The sequence below is a fragment of the Schistocerca americana genome, unplaced genomic scaffold, assembly GCF_021461395.2.
Source record: "Schistocerca americana isolate TAMUIC-IGC-003095 unplaced genomic scaffold, iqSchAmer2.1 HiC_scaffold_363, whole genome shotgun sequence".
Taxonomy (NCBI): domain Eukaryota; kingdom Metazoa; phylum Arthropoda; class Insecta; order Orthoptera; family Acrididae; genus Schistocerca; species Schistocerca americana.
In genome coordinates, this window is record NW_025726086.1 from 26,974 (window position 1) to 51,615 (window position 24,642).

The window sequence follows — 24,642 nt, forward strand, 5'->3', positions numbered from 1 at the left end:
TCTGACACCACAGTGCTTTAAACAGTAGCAGTTGCATGTGTCGGGACAACACCGCGCTACCGGCAGTCGTGGCCGAGTGGTTAAGGCGTCTGACTCGAAATCAGATTCCCTCTGGGAGCGTAGGTTCGAATCCTACCGGCTGCGTGCGATTTTGCGTAAAGAGGAGCAAAAATTTTCGCACACCTGTGACATGCGTGGGCGAATGCGGGTGCAAACCAGTGACGCCATTCTCAACAAGACGAAAGTTTCCGTTTAAGAATACTGAGTTTCGCGACGACCGCTGCTTACTGTGGCCATCGGTTCACCTCGCGCTGATGCTGGGACTGCAGAAAGCCGTCGCTGAGATCGTGAGTACACAGATGTGCTCGAAAGTGTTGGACAGAGCGAACATTCATTTCTTTTTAAGAATCGCAATTCAATCATTCGAGCGCGGCAAAGGCAGTGGTGCAGCGTTTCTTTTCATAAGATCTCGCAGTTGCTTGGAGGTATGCCCATCGTTTTAAGACGACAGAAAACTAGCGTCAGCGGTGCGTCAGCGGGAAGTCGGTGAAGTCGCCATTGGAGCCATAAGCCAGTAATTACAACATGCGAATCACTCGCACACCACGCAGCTGTACGATAATGCTCGTGCGTGGGCCCGCATAGCTGAGTCGGTAGAGCGTTAGGCTTTCAAACAAAGGGTCCTGGGTTCAAGTCCCTGTCTGGGCGAAAATTAATACACTTTCGTAACGGCTAATGGAAACCCTACGGAAAAGAGTGAGGCCACGCCGTTTTCTGCCATCAGATTGCTTGTAAAGGTGGCGGTTTCACTTGTCGGGAGTCGCTTCTGCCACCGGCAGTCGTGGCCGAGTGGTTAAGGCGTCTGACTTGAAATCAGATTCCCTCTGGGAGCGTAGGTTCGAGTCCTGCCGACTGCGAAAATTTTCTCGCTCTCAAAAGATGGACGTTTCAGCTGCATCCTAGCAGTTGCGTCACTACTAAACACGTGGGTCACCAGCAATGTGCAGTACTATTTGATCCAGGGCGCAGCGTTACAGTCGCGTCCAGAAGCCGCAGCTCATCTCCTCGTCTCACAGTCCATTTTAGCTTGCAGACGATGACGTGTAGCAATTTATGAGCTAACGCAAGTCGAATGTTTTACCGTGTGTATCTGCTAGAAACTGCCTCTCATACGGTGGAGAGGCTCACTCCTTCTTGTGTCGTTCTCTGCACATGAGTTGCCCCTGGCATCGATATAGCACGGGTTTTCTAGCGTCAGCGCGGCGTCACGTGAAGTCAGCGAAGTGAATATTACACGAATCGAGTCGACATGTTTGCTTGTTACGATGATGGAAGCAGAAGAAATGTGTGTGGGACTTCACTGCATCGGCTGCTCGCCTTTCAGCGTCCCTGTGTCTTATCAGACGAAGGTGACTGTGAAATTGGCAACGAGGCAGAGTTTGACGAACACATGCAAACAGCACCGTTCAACGTCAGCCGAAATAGCTCAGTTGGGAGAGCGTTAGACTGAAGATCTAAAGGTCCCTGGTTCGATCCCGGGTTTCGGCAGGTACTCGTTTTGATGCGACGCCAATGGAATTGCTCTGCGTTGGTGATAATGCAACTACCGCTGACAACAACAATGACTCTCTCCTGTAGGTGTTCTGGTTGTCTAGTGCATGCCATAAGAGGAACTCACTAGACAACTGACTCCCTTAGAAGCAAAAGAATCAAAAAAGTCCTACCGACTGCGTTCCTTTTTCTGTGTCAGGTGGTGAAGAACGTCTTCAACGGAACCGTGAAATGAGCGAAAACGTGGGAAACATTGCATTCGAAATGCTTGCGAATTTTCCAATTGCCCAGTGAGTGTCGACAAAACATGTAAATTCGCTGCTCCAACGTATGAGACGTAACGACTCCTGCAATTTGTTGTTGCATCGTGTGTCAGCAGTCTTCGGTAGTGTGTTACGAGCTTATCGCGATAAGTTTGCAGACAGCATTTAGGCGACGTTTTATTAGTAACGGCCCCATGCAGCGATTGCACAGCAGTAAAGGACGTGAGTTGTGCATCGTGGGAGGTTTCACAGCGTCGCGTGAGCCCGGATAGCTCAGTCGGTAGAGCATTAGGCTTTTAACCTAAGGGTCCAGGGTTCAAGTCCCTGTCCGGGCGGAAATTTTAATACTTTGGTAGCGATTCGTCTGGTAGCGGTGGAAACGCTACGGAAAATAATGCAGCTACGCCTGTTTCTGACACCACAGTGCTTTAAACAGTAGCAGTTGCATGTGTCGGGACAACACCGCGCTACCGGCAGTCGTGGCCGAGTGGTTAAGGCGTCTGACTCGAAATCAGATTCCCTCTGGGAGCGTAGGTTCGAATCCTACCGGCTGCGTGCGATTTTGCGTAAAGAGGAGCAAAAATTTTCGCACACCTGTGACATGCGTGGGCGAATGCGGGTGCAAACCAGTGACGCCATTCTCAACAAGACGAAAGTTTCCGTTTAAGAATACTGAGTTTCGCGACGACCGCTGCTTACTGTGGCCATCGGTTCACCTCGCGCTGATGCTGGGACTGCAGAAAGCCGTCGCTGAGATCGTGAGTACACAGATGTGCTCGAAAGTGTTGGACAGAGCGAACATTCATTTCTTTTTAAGAATCGCAATTCAATCATTCGAGCGCGGCAAAGGCAGTGGTGCAGCGTTTCTTTTCATAAGATCTCGCAGTTGCTTGGAGGTATGCCCATCGTTTTAAGACGACAGAAAACTAGCGTCAGCGGTGCGTCAGCGGGAAGTCGGTGAAGTCGCCATTGGAGCCATAAGCCAGTAATTACAACATGCGAATCACTCGCACACCACGCAGCTGTACGATAATGCTCGTGCGTGGGCCCGCATAGCTGAGTCGGTAGAGCGTTAGGCTTTCAAACAAAGGGTCCTGGGTTCAAGTACCTGTCTGGGCGAAAATTAATACACTTTCGTAACGGCTAATGGAAACCCTACGGAAAAGAGTGAGGCCACGCCGTTTTCTGCCATCAGATTGCTTGTAAAGGTGGCGGTTTCACTTGTCGGGAGTCGCTTCTGCCACCGGCAGTCGTGGCCGAGTGGTTAAGGCGTCTGACTTGAAATCAGATTCCCTCTGGGAGCGTAGGTTCGAGTCCTGCCGACTGCGAAAATTTTCTCGCTCTCAAAAGATGGACGTTTCAGCTGCATCCTAGCAGTTGCGTCACTACTAAACACGTGGGTCACCAGCAATGTGCAGTACTATTTGATCCAGGGCGCAGCGTTACAGTCGCGTCCAGAAGCCGCAGCTCATCTCCTCGTCTCACAGTCCATTTTAGCTTGCAGACGATGACGTGTAGCAATTTATGAGCTAACGCAAGTCGAATGTTTTACCGTGTGTATCTGCTAGAAACTGCCTCTCATACGGTGGAGAGGCTCACTCCTTCTTGTGTCGTTCTCTGCACATGAGTTGCCCCTGGCATCGATATAGCACGGGTTTTCTAGCGTCAGCGCGGCGTCACGTGAAGTCAGCGAAGTGAATATTACACGAATCGAGTCGACATGTTTGCTTGTTACGATGATGGAAGCAGAAGAAATGTGTGTGGGACTTCACTGCATCGGCTGCTCGCCTTTCAGCGTCCCTGTGTCTTATCAGACGAAGGTGACTGTGAAATTGGCAACGAGGCAGAGTTTGACGAACACATGCAAACAGCACCGTTCAACGTCAGCCGAAATAGCTCAGTTGGGAGAGCGTTAGACTGAAGATCTAAAGGTCCCTGGTTCGATCCCGGGTTTCGGCAGGTACTCGTTTTGATGCGACGCCAATGGAATTGCTCTGCGTTGGTGATAATGCAGCTACCGCTGACAACAACAATGACTCTCTCCTGTAGGTGTTCTGGTTGTCTAGTGCATGCCATAAGAGGAACTCACTAGACAACTGACTCCCTTAGAAGCAAAAGAATCAAAAAAGTCCTACCGACTGCGTTCCTTTTTCTGTGTCAGGTGGTGAAGAACGTCTTCAACGGAACCGTGAAATGAGCGAAAACGTGGGAAACATTGCATTCGAAATGCTTGCGAATTTTCCAATTGCCCAGTGAGTGTCGACAAAACATGTAAATTCGCTGCTCCAACGTATGAGACGTAACGACTCCTGCAATTTGTTGTTGCATCGTGTGTCAGCAGTCTTCGGTAGTGTGTTACGAGCTTATCGCGATAAGTTTGCAGACAGCATTTAGGCGACGTTTTATTAGTAACGGCCCCATGCAGCGATTGCACAGCAGTAAAGGACGTGAGTTGTGCATCGTGGGAGGTTTCACAGCGTCGCGTGAGCCCGGATAGCTCAGTCGGTAGAGCATTAGGCTTTTAACCTAAGGGTCCAGGGTTCAAGTCCCTGTCCGGGCGGAAATTTTAATACTTTGGTAGCGATTCGTCTGGTAGCGGTGGAAACGCTACGGAAAATAATGCAGCTACGCCTGTTTCTGACACCACAGTGCTTTAAACAGTAGCAGTTGCATGTGTCGGGACAACACCGCGCTACCGGCAGTCGTGGCCGAGTGGTTAAGGCGTCTGACTCGAAATCAGATTCCCTCTGGGAGCGTAGGTTCGAATCCTACCGGCTGCGTGCGATTTTGCGTAAAGAGGAGCAAAAATTTTCGCACACCTGTGACATGCGTGGGCGAATGCGGGTGCAAACCAGTGACGCCATTCTCAACAAGACGAAAGTTTCCGTTTAAGAATACTGAGTTTCGCGACGACCGCTGCTTACTGTGGCCATCGGTTCACCTCGCGCTGATGCTGGGACTGCAGAAAGCCGTCGCTGAGATCGTGAGTACACAGATGTGCTCGAAAGTGTTGGACAGAGCGAACATTCATTTCTTTTTAAGAATCGCAATTCAATCATTCGAGCGCGGCAAAGGCAGTGGTGCAGCGTTTCTTTTCATAAGATCTCGCAGTTGCTTGGAGGTATGCCCATCGTTTTAAGACGACAGAAAACTAGCGTCAGCGGTGCGTCAGCGGGAAGTCGGTGAAGTCGCCATTGGAGCCATAAGCCAGTAATTACAACATGCGAATCACTCGCACACCACGCAGCTGTACGATAATGCTCGTGCGTGGGCCCGCATAGCTGAGTCGGTAGAGCGTTAGGCTTTCAAACAAAGGGTCCTGGGTTCAAGTCCCTGTCTGGGCGAAAATTAATACACTTTCGTAACGGCTAATGGAAACCCTACGGAAAAGAGTGAGGCCACGCCGTTTTCTGCCATCAGATTGCTTGTAAAGGTGGCGGTTTCACTTGTCGGGAGTCGCTTCTGCCACCGGCAGTCGTGGCCGAGTGGTTAAGGCGTCTGACTTGAAATCAGATTCCCTCTGGGAGCGTAGGTTCGAGTCCTGCCGACTGCGAAAATTTTCTCGCTCTCAAAAGATGGACGTTTCAGCTGCATCCTAGCAGTTGCGTCACTACTAAACACGTGGGTCACCAGCAATGTGCAGTACTATTTGATCCAGGGCGCAGCGTTACAGTCGCGTCCAGAAGCCGCAGCTCATCTCCTCGTCTCACAGTCCATTTTAGCTTGCAGACGATGACGTGTAGCAATTTATGAGCTAACGCAAGTCGAATGTTTTACCGTGTGTATCTGCTAGAAACTGCCTCTCATACGGTGGAGAGGCTCACTCCTTCTTGTGTCGTTCTCTGCACATGAGTTGCCCCTGGCATCGATATAGCACGGGTTTTCTAGCGTCAGCGCGGCGTCACGTGAAGTCAGCGAAGTGAATATTACACGAATCGAGTCGACATGTTTGCTTGTTACGATGATGGAAGCAGAAGAAATGTGTGTGGGACTTCACTGCATCGGCTGCTCGCCTTTCAGCGTCCCTGTGTCTTATCAGACGAAGGTGACTGTGAAATTGGCAACGAGGCAGAGTTTGACGAACACATGCAAACAGCACCGTTCAACGTCAGCCGAAATAGCTCAGTTGGGAGAGCGTTAGACTGAAGATCTAAAGGTCCCTGGTTCGATCCCGGGTTTCGGCAGGTACCCGTTTTGATGCGACGCCAATGGAATTGCTCTGCGTTGGTGATAATGCAACTACCGCTGACAACAACAATGACTCTCTCCTGTAGGTGTTCTGGTTGTCTAGTGCATGCCATAAGAGGAACTCACTAGACAACTGACTCCCTTAGAAGCAAAAGAATCAAAAAAGTCCTACCGACTGCGTTCCTTTTTCTGTGTCAGGTGGTGAAGAACGTCTTCAACGGAACCGTGAAATGAGCGAAAACGTGGGAAACATTGCATTCGAAATGCTTGCGAATTTTCCAATTGCCCAGTGAGTGTCGACAAAACATGTAAATTCGCTGCTCCAACGTATGAGACGTAACGACTCCTGCAATTTGTTGTTGCATCGTGTGTCAGCAGTCTTCGGTAGTGTGTTACGAGCTTATCGCGATAAGTTTGCAGACAGCATTTAGGCGACGTTTTATTAGTAACGGCCCCATGCAGCGATTGCACAGCAGTAAAGGACGTGAGTTGTGCATCGTGGGAGGTTTCACAGCGTCGCGTGAGCCCGGATAGCTCAGTCGGTAGAGCATTAGGCTTTTAACCTAAGGGTCCAGGGTTCAAGTCCCTGTCCGGGCGGAAATTTTAATACTTTGGTAGCGATTCGTCTGGTAGCGGTGGAAACGCTACGGAAAATAATGCAGCTACGCCTGTTTCTGACACCACAGTGCTTTAAACAGTAGCAGTTGCATGTGTCGGGACAACACCGCGCTACCGGCAGTCGTGGCCGAGTGGTTAAGGCGTCTGACTCGAAATCAGATTCCCTCTGGGAGCGTAGGTTCGAATCCTACCGGCTGCGTGCGATTTTGCGTAAAGAGGAGCAAAAATTTTCGCACACCTGTGACATGCGTGGGCGAATGCGGGTGCAAACCAGTGACGCCATTCTCAACAAGACGAAAGTTTCCGTTTAAGAATACTGAGTTTCGCGACGACCGCTGCTTACTGTGGCCATCGGTTCACCTCGCGCTGATGCTGGGACTGCAGAAAGCCGTCGCTGAGATCGTGAGTACACAGATGTGCTCGAAAGTGTTGGACAGAGCGAACATTCATTTCTTTTTAAGAATCGCAATTCAATCATTCGAGCGCGGCAAAGGCAGTGGTGCAGCGTTTCTTTTCATAAGATCTCGCAGTTGCTTGGAGGTATGCCCATCGTTTTAAGACGACAGAAAACTAGCGTCAGCGGTGCGTCAGCGGGAAGTCGGTGAAGTCGCCATTGGAGCCATAAGCCAGTAATTACAACATGCGAATCACTCGCACACCACGCAGCTGTACGATAATGCTCGTGCGTGGGCCCGCATAGCTGAGTCGGTAGAGCGTTAGGCTTTCAAACAAAGGGTCCTGGGTTCAAGTCCCTGTCTGGGCGAAAATTAATACACTTTCGTAACGGCTAATGGAAACCCTACGGAAAAGAGTGAGGCCACGCCGTTTTCTGCCATCAGATTGCTTGTAAAGGTGGCGGTTTCACTTGTCGGGAGTCGCTTCTGCCACCGGCAGTCGTGGCCGAGTGGTTAAGGCGTCTGACTTGAAATCAGATTCCCTCTGGGAGCGTAGGTTCGAGTCCTGCCGACTGCGAAAATTTTCTCGCTCTCAAAAGATGGACGTTTCAGCTGCATCCTAGCAGTTGCGTCACTACTAAACACGTGGGTCACCAGCAATGTGCAGTACTATTTGATCCAGGGCGCAGCGTTACAGTCGCGTCCAGAAGCCGCAGCTCATCTCCTCGTCTCACAGTCCATTTTAGCTTGCAGACGATGACGTGTAGCAATTTATGAGCTAACGCAAGTCGAATGTTTTACCGTGTGTATCTGCTAGAAACTGCCTCTCATACGGTGGAGAGGCTCACTCCTTCTTGTGTCGTTCTCTGCACATGAGTTGCCCCTGGCATCGATATAGCACGGGTTTTCTAGCGTCAGCGCGGCGTCACGTGAAGTCAGCGAAGTGAATATTACACGAATCGAGTCGACATGTTTGCTTGTTACGATGATGGAAGCAGAAGAAATGTGTGTGGGACTTCACTGCATCGGCTGCTCGCCTTTCAGCGTCCCTGTGTCTTATCAGACGAAGGTGACTGTGAAATTGGCAACGAGGCAGAGTTTGACGAACACATGCAAACAGCACCGTTCAACGTCAGCCGAAATAGCTCAGTTGGGAGAGCGTTAGACTGAAGATCTAAAGGTCCCTGGTTCGATCCCGGGTTTCGGCAGGTACCCGTTTTGATGCGACGCCAATGGAATTGCTCTGCGTTGGTGATAATGCAACTACCGCTGACAACAACAATGACTCTCTCCTGTAGGTGTTCTGGTTGTCTAGTGCATGCCATAAGAGGAACTCACTAGACAACTGACTCCCTTAGAAGCAAAAGAATCAAAAAAGTCCTACCGACTGCGTTCCTTTTTCTGTGTCAGGTGGTGAAGAACGTCTTCAACGGAACCGTGAAATGAGCGAAAACGTGGGAAACATTGCATTCGAAATGCTTGCGAATTTTCCAATTGCCCAGTGAGTGTCGACAAAACATGTAAATTCGCTGCTCCAACGTATGAGACGTAACGACTCCTGCAATTTGTTGTTGCATCGTGTGTCAGCAGTCTTCGGTAGTGTGTTACGAGCTTATCGCGATAAGTTTGCAGACAGCATTTAGGCGACGTTTTATTAGTAACGGCCCCATGCAGCGATTGCACAGCAGTAAAGGACGTGAGTTGTGCATCGTGGGAGGTTTCACAGCGTCGCGTGAGCCCGGATAGCTCAGTCGGTAGAGCATTAGGCTTTTAACCTAAGGGTCCAGGGTTCAAGTCCCTGTCCGGGCGGAAATTTTAATACTTTGGTAGCGATTCGTCTGGTAGCGGTGGAAACGCTACGGAAAATAATGCAGCTACGCCTGTTTCTGACACCACAGTGCTTTAAACAGTAGCAGTTGCATGTGTCGGGACAACACCGCGCTACCGGCAGTCGTGGCCGAGTGGTTAAGGCGTCTGACTCGAAATCAGATTCCCTCTGGGAGCGTAGGTTCGAATCCTACCGGCTGCGTGCGATTTTGCGTAAAGAGGAGCAAAAATTTTCGCACACCTGTGACATGCGTGGGCGAATGCGGGTGCAAACCAGTGACGCCATTCTCAACAAGACGAAAGTTTCCGTTTAAGAATACTGAGTTTCGCGACGACCGCTGCTTACTGTGGCCATCGGTTCACCTCGCGCTGATGCTGGGACTGCAGAAAGCCGTCGCTGAGATCGTGAGTACACAGATGTGCTCGAAAGTGTTGGACAGAGCGAACATTCATTTCTTTTTAAGAATCGCAATTCAATCATTCGAGCGCGGCAAAGGCAGTGGTGCAGCGTTTCTTTTCATAAGATCTCGCAGTTGCTTGGAGGTATGCCCATCGTTTTAAGACGACAGAAAACTAGCGTCAGCGGTGCGTCAGCGGGAAGTCGGTGAAGTCGCCATTGGAGCCATAAGCCAGTAATTACAACATGCGAATCACTCGCACACCACGCAGCTGTACGATAATGCTCGTGCGTGGGCCCGCATAGCTGAGTCGGTAGAGCGTTAGGCTTTCAAACAAAGGGTCCTGGGTTCAAGTCCCTGTCTGGGCGAAAATTAATACACTTTCGTAACGGCTAATGGAAACCCTACGGAAAAGAGTGAGGCCACGCCGTTTTCTGCCATCAGATTGCTTGTAAAGGTGGCGGTTTCACTTGTCGGGAGTCGCTTCTGCCACCGGCAGTCGTGGCCGAGTGGTTAAGGCGTCTGACTTGAAATCAGATTCCCTCTGGGAGCGTAGGTTCGAGTCCTGCCGACTGCGAAAATTTTCTCGCTCTCAAAAGATGGACGTTTCAGCTGCATCCTAGCAGTTGCGTCACTACTAAACACGTGGGTCACCAGCAATGTGCAGTACTATTTGATCCAGGGCGCAGCGTTACAGTCGCGTCCAGAAGCCGCAGCTCATCTCCTCGTCTCACAGTCCATTTTAGCTTGCAGACGATGACGTGTAGCAATTTATGAGCTAACGCAAGTCGAATGTTTTACCGTGTGTATCTGCTAGAAACTGCCTCTCATACGGTGGAGAGGCTCACTCCTTCTTGTGTCGTTCTCTGCACATGAGTTGCCCCTGGCATCGATATAGCACGGGTTTTCTAGCGTCAGCGCGGCGTCACGTGAAGTCAGCGAAGTGAATATTACACGAATCGAGTCGACATGTTTGCTTGTTACGATGATGGAAGCAGAAGAAATGTGTGTGGGACTTCACTGCATCGGCTGCTCGCCTTTCAGCGTCCCTGTGTCTTATCAGACGAAGGTGACTGTGAAATTGGCAACGAGGCAGAGTTTGACGAACACATGCAAACAGCACCGTTCAACGTCAGCCGAAATAGCTCAGTTGGGAGAGCGTTAGACTGAAGATCTAAAGGTCCCTGGTTCGATCCCGGGTTTCGGCAGGTACCCGTTTTGATGCGACGCCAATGGAATTGCTCTGCGTTGGTGATAATGCAACTACCGCTGACAACAACAATGACTCTCTCCTGTAGGTGTTCTGGTTGTCTAGTGCATGCCATAAGAGGAACTCACTAGACAACTGACTCCCTTAGAAGCAAAAGAATCAAAAAAGTCCTACCGACTGCGTTCCTTTTTCTGTGTCAGGTGGTGAAGAACGTCTTCAACGGAACCGTGAAATGAGCGAAAACGTGGGAAACATTGCATTCGAAATGCTTGCGAATTTTCCAATTGCCCAGTGAGTGTCGACAAAACATGTAAATTCGCTGCTCCAACGTATGAGACGTAACGACTCCTGCAATTTGTTGTTGCATCGTGTGTCAGCAGTCTTCGGTAGTGTGTTACGAGCTTATCGCGATAAGTTTGCAGACAGCATTTAGGCGACGTTTTATTAGTAACGGCCCCATGCAGCGATTGCACAGCAGTAAAGGACGTGAGTTGTGCATCGTGGGAGGTTTCACAGCGTCGCGTGAGCCCGGATAGCTCAGTCGGTAGAGCATTAGGCTTTTAACCTAAGGGTCCAGGGTTCAAGTCCCTGTCCGGGCGGAAATTTTAATACTTTGGTAGCGATTCGTCTGGTAGCGGTGGAAACGCTACGGAAAATAATGCAGCTACGCCTGTTTCTGACACCACAGTGCTTTAAACAGTAGCAGTTGCATGTGTCGGGACAACACCGCGCTACCGGCAGTCGTGGCCGAGTGGTTAAGGCGTCTGACTCGAAATCAGATTCCCTCTGGGAGCGTAGGTTCGAATCCTACCGGCTGCGTGCGATTTTGCGTAAAGAGGAGCAAAAATTTTCGCACACCTGTGACATGCGTGGGCGAATGCGGGTGCAAACCAGTGACGCCATTCTCAACAAGACGAAAGTTTCCGTTTAAGAATACTGAGTTTCGCGACGACCGCTGCTTACTGTGGCCATCGGTTCACCTCGCGCTGATGCTGGGACTGCAGAAAGCCGTCGCTGAGATCGTGAGTACACAGATGTGCTCGAAAGTGTTGGACAGAGCGAACATTCATTTCTTTTTAAGAATCGCAATTCAATCATTCGAGCGCGGCAAAGGCAGTGGTGCAGCGTTTCTTTTCATAAGATCTCGCAGTTGCTTGGAGGTATGCCCATCGTTTTAAGACGACAGAAAACTAGCGTCAGCGGTGCGTCAGCGGGAAGTCGGTGAAGTCGCCATTGGAGCCATAAGCCAGTAATTACAACATGCGAATCACTCGCACACCACGCAGCTGTACGATAATGCTCGTGCGTGGGCCCGCATAGCTGAGTCGGTAGAGCGTTAGGCTTTCAAACAAAGGGTCCTGGGTTCAAGTCCCTGTCTGGGCGAAAATTAATACACTTTCGTAACGGCTAATGGAAACCCTACGGAAAAGAGTGAGGCCACGCCGTTTTCTGCCATCAGATTGCTTGTAAAGGTGGCGGTTTCACTTGTCGGGAGTCGCTTCTGCCACCGGCAGTCGTGGCCGAGTGGTTAAGGCGTCTGACTTGAAATCAGATTCCCTCTGGGAGCGTAGGTTCGAGTCCTGCCGACTGCGAAAATTTTCTCGCTCTCAAAAGATGGACGTTTCAGCTGCATCCTAGCAGTTGCGTCACTACTAAACACGTGGGTCACCAGCAATGTGCAGTACTATTTGATCCAGGGCGCAGCGTTACAGTCGCGTCCAGAAGCCGCAGCTCATCTCCTCGTCTCACAGTCCATTTTAGCTTGCAGACGATGACGTGTAGCAATTTATGAGCTAACGCAAGTCGAATGTTTTACCGTGTGTATCTGCTAGAAACTGCCTCTCATACGGTGGAGAGGCTCACTCCTTCTTGTGTCGTTCTCTGCACATGAGTTGCCCCTGGCATCGATATAGCACGGGTTTTCTAGCGTCAGCGCGGCGTCACGTGAAGTCAGCGAAGTGAATATTACACGAATCGAGTCGACATGTTTGCTTGTTACGATGATGGAAGCAGAAGAAATGTGTGTGGGACTTCACTGCATCGGCTGCTCGCCTTTCAGCGTCCCTGTGTCTTATCAGACGAAGGTGACTGTGAAATTGGCAACGAGGCAGAGTTTGACGAACACATGCAAACAGCACCGTTCAACGTCAGCCGAAATAGCTCAGTTGGGAGAGCGTTAGACTGAAGATCTAAAGGTCCCTGGTTCGATCCCGGGTTTCGGCAGGTACCCGTTTTGATGCGACGCCAATGGAATTGCTCTGCGTTGGTGATAATGCAACTACCGCTGACAACAACAATGACTCTCTCCTGTAGGTGTTCTGGTTGTCTAGTGCATGCCATAAGAGGAACTCACTAGACAACTGACTCCCTTAGAAGCAAAAGAATCAAAAAAGTCCTACCGACTGCGTTCCTTTTTCTGTGTCAGGTGGTGAAGAACGTCTTCAACGGAACCGTGAAATGAGCGAAAACGTGGGAAACATTGCATTCGAAATGCTTGCGAATTTTCCAATTGCCCAGTGAGTGTCGACAAAACATGTAAATTCGCTGCTCCAACGTATGAGACGTAACGACTCCTGCAATTTGTTGTTGCATCGTGTGTCAGCAGTCTTCGGTAGTGTGTTACGAGCTTATCGCGATAAGTTTGCAGACAGCATTTAGGCGACGTTTTATTAGTAACGGCCCCATGCAGCGATTGCACAGCAGTAAAGGACGTGAGTTGTGCATCGTGGGAGGTTTCACAGCGTCGCGTGAGCCCGGATAGCTCAGTCGGTAGAGCATTAGGCTTTTAACCTAAGGGTCCAGGGTTCAAGTCCCTGTCCGGGCGGAAATTTTAATACTTTGGTAGCGATTCGTCTGGTAGCGGTGGAAACGCTACGGAAAATAATGCAGCTACGCCTGTTTCTGACACCACAGTGCTTTAAACAGTAGCAGTTGCATGTGTCGGGACAACACCGCGCTACCGGCAGTCGTGGCCGAGTGGTTAAGGCGTCTGACTCGAAATCAGATTCCCTCTGGGAGCGTAGGTTCGAATCCTACCGGCTGCGTGCGATTTTGCGTAAAGAGGAGCAAAAATTTTCGCACACCTGTGACATGCGTGGGCGAATGCGGGTGCAAACCAGTGACGCCATTCTCAACAAGACGAAAGTTTCCGTTTAAGAATACTGAGTTTCGCGACGACCGCTGCTTACTGTGGCCATCGGTTCACCTCGCGCTGATGCTGGGACTGCAGAAAGCCGTCGCTGAGATCGTGAGTACACAGATGTGCTCGAAAGTGTTGGACAGAGCGAACATTCATTTCTTTTTAAGAATCGCAATTCAATCATTCGAGCGCGGCAAAGGCAGTGGTGCAGCGTTTCTTTTCATAAGATCTCGCAGTTGCTTGGAGGTATGCCCATCGTTTTAAGACGACAGAAAACTAGCGTCAGCGGTGCGTCAGCGGGAAGTCGGTGAAGTCGCCATTGGAGCCATAAGCCAGTAATTACAACATGCGAATCACTCGCACACCACGCAGCTGTACGATAATGCTCGTGCGTGGGCCCGCATAGCTGAGTCGGTAGAGCGTTAGGCTTTCAAACAAAGGGTCCTGGGTTCAAGTCCCTGTCTGGGCGAAAATTAATACACTTTCGTAACGGCTAATGGAAACCCTACGGAAAAGAGTGAGGCCACGCCGTTTTCTGCCATCAGATTGCTTGTAAAGGTGGCGGTTTCACTTGTCGGGAGTCGCTTCTGCCACCGGCAGTCGTGGCCGAGTGGTTAAGGCGTCTGACTTGAAATCAGATTCCCTCTGGGAGCGTAGGTTCGAGTCCTGCCGACTGCGAAAATTTTCTCGCTCTCAAAAGATGGACGTTTCAGCTGCATCCTAGCAGTTGCGTCACTACTAAACACGTGGGTCACCAGCAATGTGCAGTACTATTTGATCCAGGGCGCAGCGTTACAGTCGCGTCCAGAAGCCGCAGCTCATCTCCTCGTCTCACAGTCCATTTTAGCTTGCAGACGATGACGTGTAGCAATTTATGAGCTAACGCAAGTCGAATGTTTTACCGTGTGTATCTGCTAGAAACTGCCTCTCATACGGTGGAGAGGCTCACTCCTTCTTGTGTCGTTCTCTGCACATGAGTTGCCCCTGGCATCGATATAGCACGGGTTTTCTAGCGTCAGCGCGGCGTCACGTGAAGTCAGCGAAGTGAATATTACACGAATCGAGTCGACATGTTTGCTTGTTACGATGATGGAAGCAGAAGAAATGTGTGTGGGACTTCACTGCATCGGCTGCTCGCCTTTCAGCGTCCCTGTGTCTTATCAGACGAAGGTGACTGTGAAATTGGCAACGAGGCAGAGTTTGACGAACACATGCAAACAGCACCGTTCAACGTCAGCCGAAATAGCTCAGTTGGGAGAGCGTTAGACTGAAGATCTAAAGGTCCCTGGTTCGATCCCGGGTTTCGGCAGGTACCCGTTTTGATGCGACGCCAATGGAATTGCTCTGCGTTGGTGATAATGCAACTACCGCTGACAACAACAATGACTCTCTCCTGTAGGTGTTCTGGTTGTCTAGTGCATGCCATAAGAGGAACTCACTAGACAACTGACTCCCTTAGAAGCAAAAGAATCAAAAAAGTCCTACCGACTGCGTTCCTTTTTCTGTGTCAGGTGGTGAAGAACGTCTTCAACGGAACCGTGAAATGAGCGAAAACGTGGGAAACATTGCATTCGAAATGCTTGCGAATTTTCCAATTGCCCAGTGAGTGTCGACAAAACATGTAAATTCGCTGCTCCAACGTATGAGACGTAACGACTCCTGCAATTTGTTGTTGCATCGTGTGTCAGCAGTCTTCGGTAGTGTGTTACGAGCTTATCGCGATAAGTTTGCAGACAGCATTTAGGCGACGTTTTATTAGTAACGGCCCCATGCAGCGATTGCACAGCAGTAAAGGACGTGAGTTGTGCATCGTGGGAGGTTTCACAGCGTCGCGTGAGCCCGGATAGCTCAGTCGGTAGAGCATTAGGCTTTTAACCTAAGGGTCCAGGGTTCAAGTCCCTGTCCGGGCGGAAATTTTAATACTTTGGTAGCGATTCGTCTGGTAGCGGTGGAAACGCTACGGAAAATAATGCAGCTACGCCTGTTTCTGACACCACAGTGCTTTAAACAGTAGCAGTTGCATGTGTCGGGACAACACCGCGCTACCGGCAGTCGTGGCCGAGTGGTTAAGGCGTCTGACTCGAAATCAGATTCCCTCTGGGAGCGTAGGTTCGAATCCTACCGGCTGCGTGCGATTTTGCGTAAAGAGGAGCAAAAATTTTCGCACACCTGTGACATGCGTGGGCGAATGCGGGTGCAAACCAGTGACGCCATTCTCAACAAGACGAAAGTTTCCGTTTAAGAATACTGAGTTTCGCGACGACCGCTGCTTACTGTGGCCATCGGTTCACCTCGCGCTGATGCTGGGACTGCAGAAAGCCGTCGCTGAGATCGTGAGTACACAGATGTGCTCGAAAGTGTTGGACAGAGCGAACATTCATTTCTTTTTAAGAATCGCAATTCAATCATTCGAGCGCGGCAAAGGCAGTGGTGCAGCGTTTCTTTTCATAAGATCTCGCAGTTGCTTGGAGGTATGCCCATCGTTTTAAGACGACAGAAAACTAGCGTCAGCGGTGCGTCAGCGGGAAGTCGGTGAAGTCGCCATTGGAGCCATAAGCCAGTAATTACAACATGCGAATCACTCGCACACCACGCAGCTGTACGATAATGCTCGTGCGTGGGCCCGCATAGCTGAGTCGGTAGAGCGTTAGGCTTTCAAACAAAGGGTCCTGGGTTCAAGTCCCTGTCTGGGCGAAAATTAATACACTTTCGTAACGGCTAATGGAAACCCTACGGAAAAGAGTGAGGCCACGCCGTTTTCTGCCATCAGATTGCTTGTAAAGGTGGCGGTTTCACTTGTCGGGAGTCGCTTCTGCCACCGGCAGTCGTGGCCGAGTGGTTAAGGCGTCTGACTTGAAATCAGATTCCCTCTGGGAGCGTAGGTTCGAGTCCTGCCGACTGCGAAAATTTTCTCGCTCTCAAAAGATGGACGTTTCAGCTGCATCCTAGCAGTTGCGTCACTACTAAACACGTGGGTCACCAGCAATGTGCAGTACTATTTGATCCAGGGCGCAGCGTTACAGTCGCGTCCAGAAGCCGCAGCTCATCTCCTCGTCTCACAGTCCATTTTAGCTTGCAGACGATGACGTGTAGCAATTTATGAGCTAACGCAAGTCGAATGTTTTACCGTGTGTATCTGCTAGAAACTGCCTCTCATACGGTGGAGAGGCTCACTCCTTCTTGTGTCGTTCTCTGCACATGAGTTGCCCCTGGCATCGATATAGCACGGGTTTTCTAGCGTCAGCGCGGCGTCACGTGAAGTCAGCGAAGTGAATATTACACGAATCGAGTCGACATGTTTGCTTGTTACGATGATGGAAGCAGAAGAAATGTGTGTGGGACTTCACTGCATCGGCTGCTCGCCTTTCAGCGTCCCTGTGTCTTATCAGACGAAGGTGACTGTGAAATTGGCAACGAGGCAGAGTTTGACGAACACATGCAAACAGCACCGTTCAACGTCAGCCGAAATAGCTCAGTTGGGAGAGCGTTAGACTGAAGATCTAAAGGTCCCTGGTTCGATCCCGGGTTTCGGCAGGTACTCGTTTTGATGCGACGCCAATGGAATTGCTCTGCGTTGGTGATAATGCAACTACCGCTGACAACAACAATGACTCTCTCCTGTAGGTGTTCTGGTTGTCTAGTGCATGCCATAAGAGGAACTCACTAGACAACTGACTCCCTTAGAAGCAAAAGAATCAAAAAAGTCCTACCGACTGCGTTCCTTTTTCTGTGTCAGGTGGTGAAGAACGTCTTCAACGGAACCGTGAAATGAGCGAAAACGTGGGAAACATTGCATTCGAAATGCTTGCGAATTTTCCAATTGCCCAGTGAGTGTCGACAAAACATGTAAATTCGCTGCTCCAACGTATGAGACGTAACGACTCCTGCAATTTGTTGTTGCATCGTGTGTCAGCAGTCTTCGGTAGTGTGTTACGAGCTTATCGCGATAAGTTTGCAGACAGCATTTAGGCGACGTTTTATTAGTAACGGCCCCATGCAGCGATTGCACAGCAGTAAAGGACGTGAGTTGTGCATCGTGGGAGGTTTCACAGCGTCGCGTGAGCCCGGATAGCTCAGTCGGTAGAGCATTAGGCTTTTAACCTAAGGGTCCAGGGTTCAAGTCCCTGTCCGGGCGGAAATTTTAATACTTTGGTAGCGATTCGTCTGGTAGCGGTGGAAACGCTACGGAAAATAATGCAGCTACGCCTGTTTCTGACACCACAGTGCTTTAAACAGTAGCAGTTGCATGTGTCGGGACAACACCGCGCTACCGGCAGTCGTGGCCGAGTGGTTAAGGCGTCTGACTCGAAATCAGATTCCCTCTGGGAGCGTAGGTTCGAATCCTACCGGCTGCGTGCGATTTTGCGTAAAGAGGAGCAAAAATTTTCGCACACCTGTGACATGCGTGGGCGAATGCGGGTGCAAACCAGTGACGCCATTCTCAACAAGACGAAAGTTTCCGTTTAAGAATACTGAGTTTCGCGACGACCGCTGCTTACTGTGGCCATCGGTTCACCTCGCGCTGATGCTGGGACTGCAGAAAGCCGTCGCTGAGATCGTGAGTACACAGATGTGCTCGAAAGTGTTGGACAGAGCGAACATTCATTTCTTTTTAAGAATCGCAATTCAATCATTCGAGCGCGGCAAAGGCAGTGGTGCAGCGTTTCTTTTCATAAGATCTCGCAGTTGCTTGGAGGTATGCCCATCGTTTTAAGACGACAGAAAACTAGCGTCAGCGGTGCGTCAGCGGGAAGTCGGTGAAGTCGCCATTGGAGCCATAAGCCAGTAATTACAACATGCGAATCACTCGCACACCACGCAGCTGTACGATAATGCTCGTGCGTGGGCCCGCATAGCTGAGTCGGTAGAGCGTTAGGCTTTCAAACAAAGGGTCCTGGGTTCAAGTCCCTGTCTGGGCGAAAATTAATACACTTTCGTAACGGCTAATGGAAACCCTACGGAAAAGAGTGAGGCCACGCCGTTTTCTGCCATCAGATTGCTTGTAAAGGTGGCGGTTTCACTTGTCGGGAGTCGCTTCTGCCACCGGCAGTCGTGGCCGAGTGGTTAAGGCGTCTGACTTGAAATCAGATTCCCTCTGGGAGCGTAGGTTCGAGTCCTGCCGACTGCGAAAATTTTCTCGCTCTCAAAAGATGGACGTTTCAGCTGCATCCTAGCAGTTGCGTCACTACTAAACACGTGGGTCACCAGCAATGTGCAGTACTATTTGATCCAGGGCGCAGCGTTACAGTCGCGTCCAGAAGCCGCAGCTCATCTCCTCGTCTCACAGTCCATTTTAGCTTGCAGACGATGACGTGTAGCAATTTATGAGCTAACGCAAGTCGAATGTTTTACCGTGTGTATCTGCTAGAAACTGCCTCTCATACGGTGGAGAGGCTCACTCCTTCTTGTGTCGTTCTCTGCACATGAGTTGCCCCTGGCATCGATATAGCACGGGTTTTCTAGCGTCAGCGCGGCGTCACGTGAAGTCAGCGAAGTGAATATTACACGAATCGAGTCGACATGTTTGCTTGTTACGATGATGGAAGCAGAAGAAATGTGTGTGGGACTTCACTGCATCGGCTGCTCGCCTTTCAGCGTCCCTGTGTCTTATCAGACGAAGGTGACTGTGAAATTGGCAACGAGGCAGAGTTTGACGAACACATGCAAACAGCACCGTTCAACGTCAGCCGAAATAGCTCAGTTGGGAGAGCGTTAGACTGAAGATCTAAAGGTCCCTGGTTCGATCCCGGGTTTCGGCAGGTACCCGTTTTGATGCGACGCCAATGGAATTGCTCTGCGTTGGTGATAATGCAACTACCGCTGACAACAACAATGACTCTCTCCTGTAGGTGTTCTGGTTGTCTAGTGCATGCCATAAGAGGAACTCACTAGACAACTGACTCCCTTAGAAGCAAAAGAATCAAAAAAGTCCTACCGACTGCGTTCCTTTTTCTGTGTCAGGTGGTGAAGAACGTCTTCAACGGAACCGTGAAATGAGCGAAAACGTGGGAAACATTGCATTCGAAATGCTTGCGAATTTTCCAATTGCCCAGTGAGTGTCGACAAAACATGTAAATTCGCTGCTCCAACGTATGAGACGTAACGACTCCTGCAATTTGTTGTTGCATCGTGTGTCAGCAGTCTTCGGTAGTGTGTTACGAGCTTATCGCGATAAGTTTGCAGACAGCATTTAGGCGACGTTTTATTAGTAACGGCCCCATGCAGCGATTGCACAGCAGTAAAGGACGTGAGTTGTGCATCGTGGGAGGTTTCACAGCGTCGCGTGAGCCCGGATAGCTCAGTCGGTAGAGCATTAGGCTTTTAACCTAAGGGTCCAGGGTTCAAGTCCCTGTCCGGGCGGAAATTTTAATACTTTGGTAGCGATTCGTCTGGTAGCGGTGGAAACGCTACGGAAAATAATGCAGCTACGCCTGTTTCTGACACCACAGTGCTTTAAACAGTAGCAGTTGCATGTGTCGGGACAACACCGCGCTACCGGCAGTCGTGGCCGAGTGGTTAAGGCGTCTGACTCGAAATCAGATTCCCTCTGGGAGCGTAGGTTCGAATCCTACCGGCTGCGTGCGATTTTGCGTAAAGAGGAGCAAAAATTTTCGCACACCTGTGACATGCGTGGGCGAATGCGGGTGCAAACCAGTGACGCCATTCTCAACAAGACGAAAGTTTCCGTTTAAGAATACTGAGTTTCGCGACGACCGCTGCTTACTGTGGCCATCGGTTCACCTCGCGCTGATGCTGGGACTGCAGAAAGCCGTCGCTGAGATCGTGAGTACACAGATGTGCTCGGAAGTGTTGGACAGAGCGAACATTCATTTCTTTTTAAGAATCGCAATTCAATCATTCGAGCGCGGCAAAGGCAGTGGTGCAGCGTTTCTTTTCATAAGATCTCGCAGTTGCTTGGAGGTATGCCCATCGTTTTAAGACGACAGAAAACTAGCGTCAGCGGTGCGTCAGTGGGAAGTCGGTGAAGTCGCCATTGGAGCCATAAGCCAGTAATTACAACATGCGAATCACTCGCACACCACGCAGCTGTACGATAATGCTCGTGCGTGGGCCCGCATAGCTGAGTCGGTAGAGCGTTAGGCTTTCAAACAAAGGGTCCTGGGTTCAAGTCCCTGTCTGGGCGAAAATTAATACACTTTCGTAACGGCTAATGGAAACCCTACGGAAAAGAGTGAGGCCACGCCGTTTTCTGCCATCAGATTGCTTGTAAAGGTGGCGGTTTCACTTGTCGGGAGTCGCTTCTGCCACCGGCAGTCGTGGCCGAGTGGTTAAGGCGTCTGACTTGAAATCAGATTCCCTCTGGGAGCGTAGGTTCGAGTCCTGCCGACTGCGAAAATTTTCTCGCTCTCAAAAGATGGACGTTTCAGCTGCATCCTAGCAGTTGCGTCACTACTAAACACGTGGGTCACCAGCAATGTGCAGTACTATTTGATCCAGGGCGCAGCGTTACAGTCGCGTCCAGAAGCCGCAGCTCATCTCCTCGTCTCACAGTCCATTTTAGCTTGCAGACGATGACGTGTAGCAATTTATGAGCTAACGCAAGTCGAATGTTTTACCGTGTGTATCTGCTAGAAACTGCCTCTCATACGGTGGAGAGGCTCACTCCTTCTTGTGTCGTTCTCTGCACATGAGTTGCCCCTGGCATCGATATAGCACGGGTTTTCTAGCGTCAGCGCGGCGTCACGTGAAGTCAGCGAAGTGAATATTACACGAATCGAGTCGACATGTTTGCTTGTTACGATGATGGAAGCAGAAGAAATGTGTGTGGGACTTCACTGCATCGGCTGCTCGCCTTTCAGCGTCCCTGTGTCTTATCAGACGAAGGTGACTGTGAAATTGGCAACGAGGCAGAGTTTGACGAACACATGCAAACAGCACCGTTCAACGTCAGCCGAAATAGCTCAGTTGGGAGAGCGTTAGACTGAAGATCTAAAGGTCCCTGGTTCGATCCCGGGTTTCGGCAGGTACCCGTTTTGATGCGACGCCAATGGAATTGCTCTGCGTTGGTGATAATGCAACTACCGCTGACAACAACAATGACTCTCTCCTGTAGGTGTTCTGGTTGTCTAGTGCATGCCATAAGAGGAACTCACTAGACAACTGACTCCCTTAGAAGCAAAAGAATCAAAAAAGTCCTACCGACTGCGTTCCTTTTTCTGTGTCAGGTGGTGAAGAACGTCTTCAACGGAACCGTGAAATGAGCGAAAACGTGGGAAACATTGCATTCGAAATGCTTGCGAATTTTCCAATTGCCCAGTGAGTGTCGACAAAACATGTAAATTCGCTGCTCCAACGTATGAGACGTAACGACTCCTGCAATTTGTTGTTGCATCGTGTGTCAGCAGTCTTCGGTAGTGTGTTACGAGCTTATCGCGATAAGTTTGCAGACAGCATTTAGGCGACGTTTTATTAGTAACGGCCCCATGCAGCGATTGCACAGCAGTAAAGGACGTGAGTTGTGCATCGTGGGAGGTTTCACAGCGTCGCGTGAGCCCGGATAGCTCAGTCGGTAGAGCATTAGGCTTTTAACCTAAGGGTCCAGGGTTCAAGTCCCTGTCCGGGCGGAAATTTTAATACTTTGGTAGCGATTCGTCTGGTAGCGGTGGAAACGCTACGGAAAATAATGCAGCTACGCCTGTTTCTGACACCACAGTGCTTTAAACAGTAGCAGTTGCATGTGTCGGGACAACACCGCGCTACCGGCAGTCGTGGCCGAGTGGTTAAGGCGTCTGACTCGAAATCAGATTCCCTCTGGGAGCGTAGGTTCGAATCCTACCGGCTGCGTGCGATTTTGCGTAAAGAGGAGCAAAAATTTTCGCACACCTGTGACATGCGTGGGCGAATGCGGGTGCAAACCAGTGACGCCATTCTCAACAAGACGAAAGTTTCCGTTTAAGAATACTGAGTTTCGCGACGACCGCTGCTTACTGTGGCCATCGGTTCACCTCGCGCTGATGCTGGGACTGCAGAAAGCCGTCGCTGAGATCGTGAGTACACAGATGTGCTCGGAAGTGTTGGACAGAGCGAACATTCATTTCTTTTTAAGAATCGCAATTCAATCATTCGAGCGCGGCAAAGGCAGTGGTGCAGCGTTTCTTTTCATAAGATCTCGCAGTTGCTTGGAGGTATGCCCATCGTTTTAAGACGACAGAAAACTAGCGTCAGCGGTGCGTCAGTGGGAAGTCGGTGAAGTCGCCATTGGAGCCATAAGCCAGTAATTACAACATGCGAATCACTCGCACACCACGCAGCTGTACGATAATGCTCGTGCGTGGGCCCGCATAGCTGAGTCGGTAGAGCGTTAGGCTTTCAAACAAAGGGTCCTGGGTTCAAGTCCCTGTCTGGGCGAAAATTAATACACTTTCGTAACGGCTAATGGAAACCCTACGGAAAAGAGTGAGGCCACGCCGTTTTCTGCCATCAGATTGCTTGTAAAGGTGGCGGTTTCACTTGTCGGGAGTCGCTTCTGCCACCGGCAGTCGTGGCCGAGTGGTTAAGGCGTCTGACTTGAAATCAGATTCCCTCTGGGAGCGTAGGTTCGAGTCCTGCCGACTGCGAAAATTTTCTCGCTCTCAAAAGATGGACGTTTCAGCTGCATCCTAGCAGTTGCGTCACTACTAAACACGTGGGTCACCAGCAATGTGCAGTACTATTTGATCCAGGGCGCAGCGTTACAGTCGCGTCCAGAAGCCGCAGCTCATCTCCTCGTCTCACAGTCCATTTTAGCTTGCAGACGATGACGTGTAGCAATTTATGAGCTAACGCAAGTCGAATGTTTTACCGTGTGTATCTGCTAGAAACTGCCTCTCATACGGTGGAGAGGCTCACTCCTTCTTGTGTCGTTCTCTGCACATGAGTTGCCCCTGGCATCGATATAGCACGGGTTTTCTAGCGTCAGCGCGGCGTCACGTGAAGTCAGCGAAGTGAATATTACACGAATCGAGTCGACATGTTTGCTTGTTACGATGATGGAAGCAGAAGAAATGTGTGTGGGACTTCACTGCATCGGCTGCTCGCCTTTCAGCGTCCCTGTGTCTTATCAGACGAAGGTGACTGTGAAATTGGCAACGAGGCAGAGTTTGACGAACACATGCAAACAGCACCGTTCAACGTCAGCCGAAATAGCTCAGTTGGGAGAGCGTTAGACTGAAGATCTAAAGGTCCCTGGTTCGATCCCGGGTTTCGGCAGGTACTCGTTTTGATGCGACGCCAATGGAATTGCTCTGCGTTGGTGATAATGCAACTACCGCTGACAACAACAATGACTCTCTCCTGTAGGTGTTCTGGTTGTCTAGTGCATGCCATAAGAGGAACTCACTAGACAACTGACTCCCTTAGAAGCAAAAGAATCAAAAAAGTCCTACCGACTGCGTTCCTTTTTCTGTGTCAGGTGGTGAAGAACGTCTTCAACGGAACCGTGAAATGAGCGAAAACGTGGGAAACATTGCATTCGAAATGCTTGCGAATTTTCCAATTGCCCAGTGAGTGTCGACAAAACATGTAAATTCGCTGCTCCAACGTATGAGACGTAACGACTCCTGCAATTTGTTGTTGCATCGTGTGTCAGCAGTCTTCGGTAGTGTGTTACGAGCTTATCGCGATAAGTTTGCAGACAGCATTTAGGCGACGTTTTATTAGTAACGGCCCCATGCAGCGATTGCACAGCAGTAAAGGACGTGAGTTGTGCATCGTGGGAGGTTTCACAGCGTCGCGTGAGCCCGGATAGCTCAGTCGGTAGAGCATTAGGCTTTTAACCTAAGGGTCCAGGGTTCAAGTCCCTGTCCGGGCGGAAATTTTAATACTTTGGTAGCGATTCGTCTGGTAGCGGTGGAAACGCTACGGAAAATAATGCAGCTACGCCTGTTTCTGACACCACAGTGCTTTAAACAGTAGCAGTTGCATGTGTCGGGACAACACCGCGCTACCGGCAGTCGTGGCCGAGTGGTTAAGGCGTCTGACTCGAAATCAGATTCCCTCTGGGAGCGTAGGTTCGAATCCTACCGGCTGCGTGCGATTTTGCGTAAAGAGGAGC

General features: G+C 50.3%; 45 non-coding genes across 45 annotated transcripts; all 45 read left to right on the forward strand.

Moving 5' to 3' along the window:
- Positions 1-62: 62 nt before the first annotated feature.
- Positions 63-144, forward strand: Trnas-cga. The gene has a single exon. It is a non-coding gene; the product is annotated as a tRNA-Ser (tRNA).
- A 691-nt stretch (positions 145-835) lies between these two features.
- On the forward strand, positions 836-917 carry Trnas-uga. Its single transcript has one exon. It is a non-coding gene; the product is annotated as a tRNA-Ser (tRNA).
- A 558-nt stretch (positions 918-1,475) lies between these two features.
- Positions 1,476-1,548, forward strand: Trnaf-gaa. The gene has a single exon. It is a non-coding gene; the product is annotated as a tRNA-Phe (tRNA).
- Positions 1,549-2,076: 528 nt separating this feature from the next.
- Positions 2,077-2,149, forward strand: Trnak-uuu. The gene has a single exon. It is a non-coding gene; the product is annotated as a tRNA-Lys (tRNA).
- A 138-nt stretch (positions 2,150-2,287) lies between these two features.
- Trnas-cga lies at positions 2,288-2,369 on the forward strand. Its single transcript has one exon. It is a non-coding gene; the product is annotated as a tRNA-Ser (tRNA).
- A 691-nt stretch (positions 2,370-3,060) lies between these two features.
- Positions 3,061-3,142, forward strand: Trnas-uga. Its single transcript has one exon. It is a non-coding gene; the product is annotated as a tRNA-Ser (tRNA).
- A 558-nt stretch (positions 3,143-3,700) lies between these two features.
- Positions 3,701-3,773, forward strand: Trnaf-gaa. Its single transcript has one exon. It is a non-coding gene; the product is annotated as a tRNA-Phe (tRNA).
- Positions 3,774-4,301: 528 nt separating this feature from the next.
- Trnak-uuu lies at positions 4,302-4,374 on the forward strand. The gene has a single exon. It is a non-coding gene; the product is annotated as a tRNA-Lys (tRNA).
- Positions 4,375-4,512: 138 nt separating this feature from the next.
- Trnas-cga lies at positions 4,513-4,594 on the forward strand. The gene has a single exon. It is a non-coding gene; the product is annotated as a tRNA-Ser (tRNA).
- A 691-nt stretch (positions 4,595-5,285) lies between these two features.
- Trnas-uga lies at positions 5,286-5,367 on the forward strand. The gene has a single exon. It is a non-coding gene; the product is annotated as a tRNA-Ser (tRNA).
- A 558-nt stretch (positions 5,368-5,925) lies between these two features.
- Positions 5,926-5,998, forward strand: Trnaf-gaa. Its single transcript has one exon. It is a non-coding gene; the product is annotated as a tRNA-Phe (tRNA).
- A 528-nt stretch (positions 5,999-6,526) lies between these two features.
- Trnak-uuu lies at positions 6,527-6,599 on the forward strand. The gene has a single exon. It is a non-coding gene; the product is annotated as a tRNA-Lys (tRNA).
- A 138-nt stretch (positions 6,600-6,737) lies between these two features.
- Trnas-cga lies at positions 6,738-6,819 on the forward strand. The gene has a single exon. It is a non-coding gene; the product is annotated as a tRNA-Ser (tRNA).
- Positions 6,820-7,510: 691 nt separating this feature from the next.
- On the forward strand, positions 7,511-7,592 carry Trnas-uga. Its single transcript has one exon. It is a non-coding gene; the product is annotated as a tRNA-Ser (tRNA).
- A 558-nt stretch (positions 7,593-8,150) lies between these two features.
- Trnaf-gaa lies at positions 8,151-8,223 on the forward strand. The gene has a single exon. It is a non-coding gene; the product is annotated as a tRNA-Phe (tRNA).
- A 528-nt stretch (positions 8,224-8,751) lies between these two features.
- Positions 8,752-8,824, forward strand: Trnak-uuu. Its single transcript has one exon. It is a non-coding gene; the product is annotated as a tRNA-Lys (tRNA).
- Positions 8,825-8,962: 138 nt separating this feature from the next.
- Trnas-cga lies at positions 8,963-9,044 on the forward strand. The gene has a single exon. It is a non-coding gene; the product is annotated as a tRNA-Ser (tRNA).
- A 691-nt stretch (positions 9,045-9,735) lies between these two features.
- Trnas-uga lies at positions 9,736-9,817 on the forward strand. The gene has a single exon. It is a non-coding gene; the product is annotated as a tRNA-Ser (tRNA).
- Positions 9,818-10,375: 558 nt separating this feature from the next.
- Trnaf-gaa lies at positions 10,376-10,448 on the forward strand. The gene has a single exon. It is a non-coding gene; the product is annotated as a tRNA-Phe (tRNA).
- A 528-nt stretch (positions 10,449-10,976) lies between these two features.
- Positions 10,977-11,049, forward strand: Trnak-uuu. Its single transcript has one exon. It is a non-coding gene; the product is annotated as a tRNA-Lys (tRNA).
- A 138-nt stretch (positions 11,050-11,187) lies between these two features.
- On the forward strand, positions 11,188-11,269 carry Trnas-cga. The gene has a single exon. It is a non-coding gene; the product is annotated as a tRNA-Ser (tRNA).
- Positions 11,270-11,960: 691 nt separating this feature from the next.
- Positions 11,961-12,042, forward strand: Trnas-uga. The gene has a single exon. It is a non-coding gene; the product is annotated as a tRNA-Ser (tRNA).
- Positions 12,043-12,600: 558 nt separating this feature from the next.
- Positions 12,601-12,673, forward strand: Trnaf-gaa. The gene has a single exon. It is a non-coding gene; the product is annotated as a tRNA-Phe (tRNA).
- A 528-nt stretch (positions 12,674-13,201) lies between these two features.
- Trnak-uuu lies at positions 13,202-13,274 on the forward strand. The gene has a single exon. It is a non-coding gene; the product is annotated as a tRNA-Lys (tRNA).
- Positions 13,275-13,412: 138 nt separating this feature from the next.
- Trnas-cga lies at positions 13,413-13,494 on the forward strand. The gene has a single exon. It is a non-coding gene; the product is annotated as a tRNA-Ser (tRNA).
- A 691-nt stretch (positions 13,495-14,185) lies between these two features.
- Positions 14,186-14,267, forward strand: Trnas-uga. The gene has a single exon. It is a non-coding gene; the product is annotated as a tRNA-Ser (tRNA).
- A 558-nt stretch (positions 14,268-14,825) lies between these two features.
- On the forward strand, positions 14,826-14,898 carry Trnaf-gaa. The gene has a single exon. It is a non-coding gene; the product is annotated as a tRNA-Phe (tRNA).
- Positions 14,899-15,426: 528 nt separating this feature from the next.
- Positions 15,427-15,499, forward strand: Trnak-uuu. The gene has a single exon. It is a non-coding gene; the product is annotated as a tRNA-Lys (tRNA).
- Positions 15,500-15,637: 138 nt separating this feature from the next.
- On the forward strand, positions 15,638-15,719 carry Trnas-cga. The gene has a single exon. It is a non-coding gene; the product is annotated as a tRNA-Ser (tRNA).
- Positions 15,720-16,410: 691 nt separating this feature from the next.
- Positions 16,411-16,492, forward strand: Trnas-uga. Its single transcript has one exon. It is a non-coding gene; the product is annotated as a tRNA-Ser (tRNA).
- A 558-nt stretch (positions 16,493-17,050) lies between these two features.
- Positions 17,051-17,123, forward strand: Trnaf-gaa. The gene has a single exon. It is a non-coding gene; the product is annotated as a tRNA-Phe (tRNA).
- Positions 17,124-17,651: 528 nt separating this feature from the next.
- On the forward strand, positions 17,652-17,724 carry Trnak-uuu. Its single transcript has one exon. It is a non-coding gene; the product is annotated as a tRNA-Lys (tRNA).
- A 138-nt stretch (positions 17,725-17,862) lies between these two features.
- Trnas-cga lies at positions 17,863-17,944 on the forward strand. Its single transcript has one exon. It is a non-coding gene; the product is annotated as a tRNA-Ser (tRNA).
- Positions 17,945-18,635: 691 nt separating this feature from the next.
- Positions 18,636-18,717, forward strand: Trnas-uga. The gene has a single exon. It is a non-coding gene; the product is annotated as a tRNA-Ser (tRNA).
- Positions 18,718-19,275: 558 nt separating this feature from the next.
- Trnaf-gaa lies at positions 19,276-19,348 on the forward strand. The gene has a single exon. It is a non-coding gene; the product is annotated as a tRNA-Phe (tRNA).
- Positions 19,349-19,876: 528 nt separating this feature from the next.
- Trnak-uuu lies at positions 19,877-19,949 on the forward strand. The gene has a single exon. It is a non-coding gene; the product is annotated as a tRNA-Lys (tRNA).
- A 138-nt stretch (positions 19,950-20,087) lies between these two features.
- Trnas-cga lies at positions 20,088-20,169 on the forward strand. The gene has a single exon. It is a non-coding gene; the product is annotated as a tRNA-Ser (tRNA).
- Positions 20,170-20,860: 691 nt separating this feature from the next.
- Positions 20,861-20,942, forward strand: Trnas-uga. Its single transcript has one exon. It is a non-coding gene; the product is annotated as a tRNA-Ser (tRNA).
- Positions 20,943-21,500: 558 nt separating this feature from the next.
- Positions 21,501-21,573, forward strand: Trnaf-gaa. The gene has a single exon. It is a non-coding gene; the product is annotated as a tRNA-Phe (tRNA).
- Positions 21,574-22,101: 528 nt separating this feature from the next.
- Trnak-uuu lies at positions 22,102-22,174 on the forward strand. Its single transcript has one exon. It is a non-coding gene; the product is annotated as a tRNA-Lys (tRNA).
- A 138-nt stretch (positions 22,175-22,312) lies between these two features.
- Positions 22,313-22,394, forward strand: Trnas-cga. The gene has a single exon. It is a non-coding gene; the product is annotated as a tRNA-Ser (tRNA).
- A 691-nt stretch (positions 22,395-23,085) lies between these two features.
- Trnas-uga lies at positions 23,086-23,167 on the forward strand. The gene has a single exon. It is a non-coding gene; the product is annotated as a tRNA-Ser (tRNA).
- Positions 23,168-23,725: 558 nt separating this feature from the next.
- On the forward strand, positions 23,726-23,798 carry Trnaf-gaa. The gene has a single exon. It is a non-coding gene; the product is annotated as a tRNA-Phe (tRNA).
- A 528-nt stretch (positions 23,799-24,326) lies between these two features.
- Positions 24,327-24,399, forward strand: Trnak-uuu. Its single transcript has one exon. It is a non-coding gene; the product is annotated as a tRNA-Lys (tRNA).
- Positions 24,400-24,537: 138 nt separating this feature from the next.
- On the forward strand, positions 24,538-24,619 carry Trnas-cga. Its single transcript has one exon. It is a non-coding gene; the product is annotated as a tRNA-Ser (tRNA).
- Positions 24,620-24,642: the final 23 nt, after the last annotated feature.